The 9,434-nt window shown below is 38.2% G+C and overlaps 1 pseudogene; it reads left to right on the forward strand.

Moving 5' to 3' along the window:
* The first annotated feature begins 3,455 nt into the window (after positions 1-3,455).
* On the forward strand, positions 3,456-3,577 carry LOC129888065 (5S ribosomal RNA; annotated as a pseudogene).
* The last annotated feature ends 5,857 nt before the right edge of the window (positions 3,578-9,434 follow it).

Raw genomic sequence — 9,434 nt, forward strand, 5'->3', positions numbered from 1 at the left:
CAATCTTGATCTCCTTGTCCTTTCCACCAAGGTCCTTGGTTATAACCTTGATAGTTTGGAAGGGAACCCCCATCCGGTTATTTTTATAGTGAGCTTTATCCTTATAATTATGTAAGTGTCCTTATGTCTTTACCCTTGATCATAAAGAGCTAAAACTTTCACCTTTTGTGTAGGGGTTACATGCTTAGTAATAAGACATTTGCATCATTAATTGGGTGGTCCTTTGATCATTAGCTTCTTCTTTGAGTCCCTCTTTAGTTGAAAACTTTAGGGTTGATGTACTTTGTTGCCTGAATGTTCTCTCTATTTTTGGATCAATTGAAACCAAGGGAGATCGTTGAATTCTAGTAGTGGGCATAAACAATGGATAACACTACAATGGACAAAAACAACAAGTATAATTTGAAAAAAAAGAAAATAATAGCAACTTAATGAATTTTGATGTTTCCAGAACTAGTCTCTTTTTACTAGATTAAAGTGGTTGGTAAAAAAGTACAGTAACCCGATTAGGTTGGGGTCGAGTCCTATAAGGAGTATACTAGAGTATATTTGTAATTTTATATTGAGATTCATAGAAGTAACTATTATATGGGAAATTAGAGATTTTTGCTTAGAATTTATTAATTAATTTAACAACTTGGGTTTTATCGGTAAAGAAGACAAACTAAGGTTACAATTCTTAGATAACGGAACTCCAATAAATACTATACTATCCATTTATTCTGGTGTGTTCATTATGTAAAACAGACATGTTTATAAGTCTCCTATAGCTTCTTGGCCCAATTAGGAGAATATCATCCTAAGTCCTTCTCAAGCAATTGGGTGTCGAATTAATTTGTTCGTCAGCCAAATTTCTCAATTAAACTATCCTCTTTTGAGGTCAAGTTATAATATGGTGGTTGGTAAAACTGAATCCTTGTTAATGAACCTTTTTCCTAATCTATACCTCTATAGTCAAGCAGGTCAGATTACATGCGATTTTCTTTATTAATGGTTGTCAAACATCTAAAGAAAACCTTAAGTATGAAAAGAACTTAATACACAATGATCACTCTTTTTATGAATGGATAGTTTATTGTAAAGAATTCGTTATCATCATCACTAGTCTAAGTTCCATAACACTAGTTATGAATTTACATACTCATAACTTGTGTGAAGTAACAATTATAATAATAATTTAAACTACTAAAAAATATGAATGTAAAAGATAGTAATTGAAACCTTTGATTAAATCAACTTTTTCAAGAAAATCTTGTTTGTTCCATAATAATAATCTAAAACTATAATGTAAATCCTCAAAACTAAGAACAATGAATTATGCTTCTAACGCTAAGTTCTAATAGCTATTCAAAGAACTCGTACCCTAAGAACGTCGTCAATATATATATATATATATATAGAGAGAGAGAGAGACTCTAGATTGACTGGTAAAATCTGTTCGCCATGCCCCGATGTGAGGGGGCAGGTACGACCTGTACATGGGATTTGTGGAGTTATGATGTGCTATGTACACATATGATATGATATGATCTGATATGATATAATCTGTTACAAAGATATTCCCTACTCTAAATGTATGATGTGCTGTGGCACCAGATGGAGTGGCGACCACCATTTGTTCACGCGTCCCATAATGGGCCTGGATATGGCATATGTTTTTCTGCATACATTATATGTGGTTATGAACAACATTTTGATATTCTGGATATTTAGCTCACTTTTGCACCTTCTATTCTGGTAATGGCTTTACTTGTTACAGTCCATGCATTACATACTCAGTACATATATCGTACTGACCCCCTTTTCTTTGGGGGGTTGTGTTTTATGCCCGCAGGTACAGATGCTCGGTTTGCTGATCCGCTCACCTAGGACATCCACCTTGTTGGTTGGCAGTGCTCCTTGTCCGGGGCCCTATTTTGGTACTAGTTTTTGTTGTACATTTGTACATATTGGTTAAGGGTATGACGGGGCCCTATCCCGTCATATGACTAGGCTATCATTCTGTAGAGGTCTTAGACTTGTGGTGTGGGTTATGTATATATGTTTTGGGCTTGTGTTCAGTGACGGCCTTAACGTCCTTCGTATGCTACATCTATTTTCGTGCACTCTCTAGCGATCTCTTTTGATTTCCTCATTTGTTTATTCAACTAACATACTCAGTGGGGCTAAGGGTACGTATGGGTGCCCTAATTGGGCACCAGTCATAGCCTATGGAGTTGGGTCATGACAAAAGTGGTATCAGAGTCGTTCGTCCTTGGAGTGTCTACAGACCATGTCTAGTAGAGTCTTGTTTATCGGTATTTTGTACACCACATCTATAAACAGGAGGCTACAACACATTTAGGATGTTACCTTTATTTCATATCTAAGATCGTGCGATAGCGCCGAGTCATAGGGAATGAAATTCCTCATACTAACATATGGTTTCAGCAGAAGGACAATATTGATAGAAGAAGGTGACCGACGATATTGGAAGTTACAAAGTACACAGGTAAGCAAAGGCACGGAAGATATATGTCGGTGAGGTATTGAAGTACGATTGACATATAAAGTTAAAAATGAAAAAGAAAAGTAGACAGAGCGGGGTAACAAGTGCAGTTTGAGTCGGGCAGATGAGGTAAGTCCATTTTCATATTGTTGATATTGGGCGCCCTTTGTGGCTGCGATATGATATGATCTGAATATATATACATGCGTGCCCTGTGAGGCTCTGTTGGTATTTTCAGCGTACGCGTGTTGAGATAGTAAGAAATACAAAGGAAACTCTATCCAAATTTTACTAGAAATAAGAAGAGAATGAGATACAGGGCTGTAGCATGTCTTGAAAGGTTGTGCCCACAATAATGATGAGATTTGATTAAACTACGAGTATGGATGACCTCGAGAAATGAGTTAATTTCTAAATTGATGGCAATAAAAACTAGGAGGTCGATAAAGGCACCCAAGATAGACATAAGTAACTGAATATGAGGACGGAGCAAAAGGAGAATGTATAGTCATAGATTTACTGGGGTAGTACAATAATATGGTGTCAAGGTAAACTTAATATTAAGGCAAGCTCGATATGCTTTTGAGAAAGTGAGCATCGGGTGCATGACAAAGATGAAAGCTCATGAAGCATAAAGATGTATTATGTATACGTGACTCGAGTACCAACGATTAGATTGGATTAGCACCTCATGAGTATGTTAAGATGTCATACATGGGCAACTAAAGGTATGGGTGGTATAAAGGAAGGAATAGATAGGGTGCGGTATACCAAAGGTATTGGAAAGGAATCTTACGCATTTGAAAATTGGACATAAGGGCATAAGTTATAACACAAACAGACAATGACATGGATACACCCTAAAGGGGGAAGTAGACAAGAGAAGTACAAGCGTAAGAGAAAATCAACTGACGCTATCATATGTAAATGGGAACGCTTAAACTTTAAACGAGATCCCATAAGGGATGGATGCGATCATACTAGCACTAACGCACCGAATTCCATCAGAACTCTGAAGTTAAGCGTGCTTGGGTGAGAGTAGTACTATGATGGGTGACCCCCTGGGAAGCAAAAAAGGAAATGAAACACAAGTATTCGTACCTATTCCCTACGTCTACAAGTAATCCTAACCTTTGGAACTCTGATATTGATTGCTAAATAAAAGTATATATTATGGAAACGGGATAAAGGAACTCTCCATATAGTCAGTATAAGATCCGAAGGAAGGTTTTGGTTCACATTCGAGGACGAATGTTCTAAATGGGGGAAGGATGTTACACCCCGTACTTTGGTACCTTGGAATGCTTCTTAAGTTTCTAGGAAGGCTCTTAAGTTTCGTAGAAGTCATCATGTGAGTCGGATAATCTATAATGCTATCAAATAATCCTAAGGAAAGGAGAAGGAGATACTCCATAATAGAGAAGATTGGAAATAGGGTCATAAGAAACCGGAAGAAGTTGGAGGTCAAGTAATGAGTCGTAGCACTTGACTTACTTGTGAATGCTATTTCTTGGGACATTTTACATAATAAGCTACTTGAGTATACGTCGAGCTTAAGTAGCAAGGAATACATAGTCTCTTGAAGTAAGACTAGATTACGAGCTCACGAAAGAGAAATAAGGAAACGACGCGCCTACTCGAAGCAAGTAGGTGATGCACCTACTTGGACAAGCAGATGATGCACCTACTTAGGGTCAAGTAGGTGATGCAGCAGCTTGGGTGGACCCCACGCTGCCATGTGGCTGCTCTGGATTGGATGCATGATTGAGGTGGCACCCTAGGGGGCTTCAACGTGTCACCCCTAGGGGATGCCACGTGTCCCCACTTAAGGACACATATATATACATGTGTATTGCTGGATCAACTCACTTTTCAGCATCTTTACACTTAAAACAATTTGGAGAAAAACATGGAAAACATGGAGAGAGAGATACGGATTTGGTTAAGCAAGGTAAGCCCTCCGATTTCATTCCGTGAATTAATTATTTAAGGTATTCTTTGGTTAAGCAACGGTGTTTAACAACATAAAATTTATAGTTGGGGTTTCGAGGAGGTTCTCATTCTTGTCAACAAACCCGTTTTTGGAATGAGACTGTTGTTAGTAATAATAGTATAACTCCTTGTGTAAAGCTTCATTTCGAGTGATTCAAGATGTTTTGGAAATATATTTCATAGGTATATAACTTTTTTATACTATAAAACCCAGTTTTTATTTTATCTTCTCAAAAAATGATGATGAAGTATAGGTGATGTGCTGCCCAGATTTCATTTCGGAAATCCTAGACGGGCTGGTATTGGTATTTTCGGCATATATTTTGGTATAGAATTTCTGTAGGGTTGATTTGAAATTGTATGCGACCCTAAGACACATGTATATAACTTTAATGTAGGCATAAATCTTTTCTCCCTAAATTATCCTTTCGAAACTAAGCGACAATACAAGATAGTAGGCTGTCCAGAATTCATGTTTTGATAGTTTTGGCAAGTTTGATGAGTTCAGGTTAAGGTAAGGGTTTTCCTTTCAATTTGGAGTTTATGGTGTTGTTATGAAGTGTATTACACGTTGTGTAAGTGGCTGTAAATATGAAAATTCCATAAATATGCTCGACGTTTGAAACAAACCAAATTGGAGTCGCTATAGTTAAGTTGTAGTCGAAGCAAGGTGTTGTGCTTGTGGTGTGTGGCTGCAGGTGTGTGGTGTGTGTTGCAGGGCCTAAATTTTTCCTAAAATAGTTGGGGGAGCTTATGTTTGTATTCACACGACACCCCCACTTCGTACGGTTAAAGGTTTTGCAAAACGGAAACTAGAAACCTTATTTTGGTATCGTGGTTTCGAGCGAGTCATTTGGAGTTTATGTGGTATAAGATTGATGTGAATTGTATATATATATGCTGAAGGTTATTGCTTTTGGGTTGATGTAGCTATTAGGAGTATAATTGGAATTTCGGATAGAGCACATTATAGGGGAAATGCTGCCCGATTTTCGTTAACTCTTTAACTAGTTAGGGAACTAGTCGAGAAGGCGAGCGAGGGGATGAGTTCTACAAATACTCGTGTGTAGCCTAAGGTGATGGAAAGACAAGGGTTGTTAATACTCGTATTGCTTTTATGTTACTTAGGTTTAAAGGACGATGAGATGAACAGGATAAAAAGTAACCCGTAACAGGTATGTAAAGCTAACGTTTTCTTCTTTTTGCATGTTTTGGCATACGTATGTAAGGCTTATACTTTATTTTAGCATGTATTTGGCATAAGTATTTAAATCTTATTCCTTCTTTTAGCATGATTTGACATAAGTATACAAAGCTAATCTCCCTTTTTGGCATGGTTTTTACGAAGCAAGTATATGACTTTCATATGATTCCAAAGAAGTTCCTATTCTTAAAGCCACTAGGATAGCCAATTTCTCGACTTCCAAAAGATATTTTTTTATACCTTGATACATATATATGAATCCCAGAAGTTCTATTTTGATATAGTCCATAGTGACTTTCAAAAGGTACTTGATATGACTTTTGTCTCGATTTTGAATGAAAGCTCATTTTGATTATTCCGTCGAGTCTCAAATATGACTTAAATTGCATATAGTTTATCACTACTCCACTCGTGGATGCCTCAATATTTCCTTCACCAAGCCCGTGCCAGGTTTTTTTATCATGCATGCTTCTCTGCATTATATGCCATGCCCCGACGTGAGGGGGAAGGTACGACCTGTACATGGGATTTGTGGAGTTATGATGTGCCATGTACACATATGATATGATATGATCTGATATGACCATCTGATATGATATGATCTGTTACGGAGATATTCCCTACTCTGGATGTATGTTGTGGTATGGCGCCAGTGACGGAGTGGAGACCACCCTTTGTTCACCGTATCCCATAATGGGTTCGGATATGGCATATGTTTTTCTGCATACAGTATCTATGGCTATGAACAACATTTTGATATTCTGGATATTTAGCTCACTTTTGCACCTTCTATTCTGGTAATGGCTTTACTTGTTATAGTCCATGCTTTACATACTCAGTATATATGTCATACTGACCCCCCTTTCTTCGGGGGGCTGTGTTTCATGCCCACAGGTACAGACGCTCGGTTTGCTGATCCGCTCGCCTAGGACATCCACCCTTTTGGTTTGCAGTGCTCCTTGTCCAGGGCCCTATTTTGGTACTAGTTTTTGTTGTACATTTGTACATATTGGTTAAGGATACGACGGGGCCCTATCGCGTCATATGACTAGACTATCGTTCTGTAGAGGTTTGTAGACTTGTGATGTGGGTTATGTATATATGTTTTGGGCTTGTGTTTAGTGACGTCCTTAACGGCCTTCGTATGCTACATCTATTTTCGTGCACTCTCTAGTGATCCCTTTTGATTTCCTCATTTGTTTATTCGGCTAACATACTCAGTGGGGCTAAGGGTACGTATGGGTGCCCTAATCGGGCACCAGTCACGGCCTACGGAGTTGGGTCGTGACAGAAGTGGTATCAAAACCTCCAACTCAACCACTCATGTGAGCATTTCAAGTCAAATAATCATTTCACATCTCTAACTTAATAAGTCATGTATTACATAGTCACAACACAGATAAGATATTAAATAAGATCCCCATAGGGATACACATCACATATAAACCCCCCACATGGGCATCAAAATATAATTAATAGTCTCAAACTACACTACGACCAATTCCAAAGTCTACAACATAGAATTTGACTAATCACCCTAATTCATCCCCAAGAAAGACAACCAAACCTACCTTGATAACCGAAATCGCTCTCGAACACCTCTTTCGGATTATAAACTCTTGAAATTCAACGCCCGAAATGACAACCCACTATCAAGAATGAAACATACGCATCATAAATAGTCTAATGACACCCATATTGATAGGTTTTGGAATTGGGGGTAAAATAGTCCAAATATTGTATCATTTTCAAAAGGGTCGTATCTAAAAATTTGTTACTAAAACACGTTCTACTCATTGAGGAGAGTTTGTGTGTGAAAAACCCATAAAAATATGATAAGAAACAAGGTAAAGATCAATGAAACCGAATTGGAATTTAAGAACTAAAGCCCCCAACAATTCTCACTTAAAACAAGACTTTTTCAAGGATTTAGGAGAGGAAATTCATAGATAAATGATGTGGAATTGAAAAACAGACTTACTCACAAGATGTTTCTCAAGAATTTTACCCAAAATCGCCTTCTCCAAGATCCAAATTGAAAACAATGGTGGTTTTTCAAAAATGGGATTGATTTCACGTTTTAAAACTATTTAGGTCATTTTTACACATCGCGATCGCGAGTAATTAAATCTCGCAATCGCGAAGCACAAACACGTCCCCCTTCGCGATCGTAGAGACCTCCCTCGCGATTGCGAACCACACCAGAAGAAAAGACCCTTTGCAATCGCGGCATCGACCCTTGTGATTGCGGATCCCATACACCCAGTAAATCACGATCGTGTGATCCCATATAGCGATTGCGTTGAAGGAAATGTGCTACACTAGAAACTCGATCACAACAACTTTGCCAAGTCTAAAAATGCTCTCAGTTGGACCCTCAAAAATCATTCAGAGTCCGATAAAAATAAATTGAATATGCTACTACACTAAATTTGACATTTCGAACAAAATGGAATCGTCAGATTTCCAAAAAAATTTTTTTTTGACCAAAATACCCTCCTGGACCCCTTATTAGCTTGAAACTCAAAGTTTGGCCTAAAACCTCAAAACGAAGATTAAGGTCCCAAGGCTCTAAGTCAAAGTTCAAGTAGGCCAAACTCGACGTTTTGGACGCAACAAAACTGACAAATTCTCATCCGATGCTCGGATCTCAAATGTTAACCAAGGTGAAACCAACTCATTTAAAAGCATACTTTTCAACTTAATACCTTAAATTCACGTATCAACCCCAAATATGATTCCGATGACTCCCCCAGACCAATTTCCATATTTTGACGCTGATTGACTTGATGGATTCTCGTTTTGAGACCCTTAGCTCTGATTGGTATCGAAAACCACTTTTTAACATTTTAACTCTATAAAACTCAAGAACTTTTCCAATTTCCAAACTATTAAGACTTTAACACATTCAACCATATAAACTGATCATATAACACTCGGGGGCACTAACAAGAGAGGTAAAATGGTAATTTTATAAAATTTCCAAAAATGACCCTCAAGGTCATTACAACATCCACCACTAAAAATGATGTTCGTCCTCGAATATAAGAATAAGAAAAGTAACCGAAGCGTAAAAAAATTGAGGGTATTGGGCCCACATATCTGACTCTAACTCTAAAGTTACCTCCTCAACAGGCCGATGCTGCTATTGCACCTTGACTAAAGCTATATCCTTTGTCCTAAGTCTACGAAGCTACCTCTCTAGGATAGCTTCCGGCTCCTCCTCATAAGTCAAATATAGACCCAACTCTACCACATCATAAGAGATCACATGGGACTCATCCGGTAGATTCTTAAGAAGTATGGATTCACCGGATGGACAACTGACAATCTAGGAGGTAAGACCAACTCTTAAGCCACCCCACCCACTTACCTCAGAATCTCGAATGGGCTAACAAACTTCGAGCTAAGCTTGAACATTCTTTCCGAACCTCATCACACCCTTCATGTGCGATATATTAAGCCACACACAATCATCCATCTTGAACTCTAAGGGTCGAACTCTTTTGTCAGCATAGCTCTTCTGACGAATTTGGGCTGTCAATAGTCGACTTTGAATGGAGCATACCTGCTCCTTAGCATCTCTGAGTAAGTTAGTATCCAATGCATCAATCGAAACTGAATCAAACCACCCAATGGGTGATCGACACCTATGACCATACAATTTCTCAAATGGTCCCATCTGAATGCTAAAGTGACAATTGTTATTATAGGAAAATTACAATAAGGGTAAGTGTTGGTCCCATCGGA

The sequence above is a fragment of the Solanum dulcamara genome, chromosome 4 (genome assembly GCF_947179165.1).
Source record: "Solanum dulcamara chromosome 4, daSolDulc1.2, whole genome shotgun sequence".
NCBI lineage: Eukaryota > Viridiplantae > Streptophyta > Magnoliopsida > Solanales > Solanaceae > Solanum > Solanum dulcamara.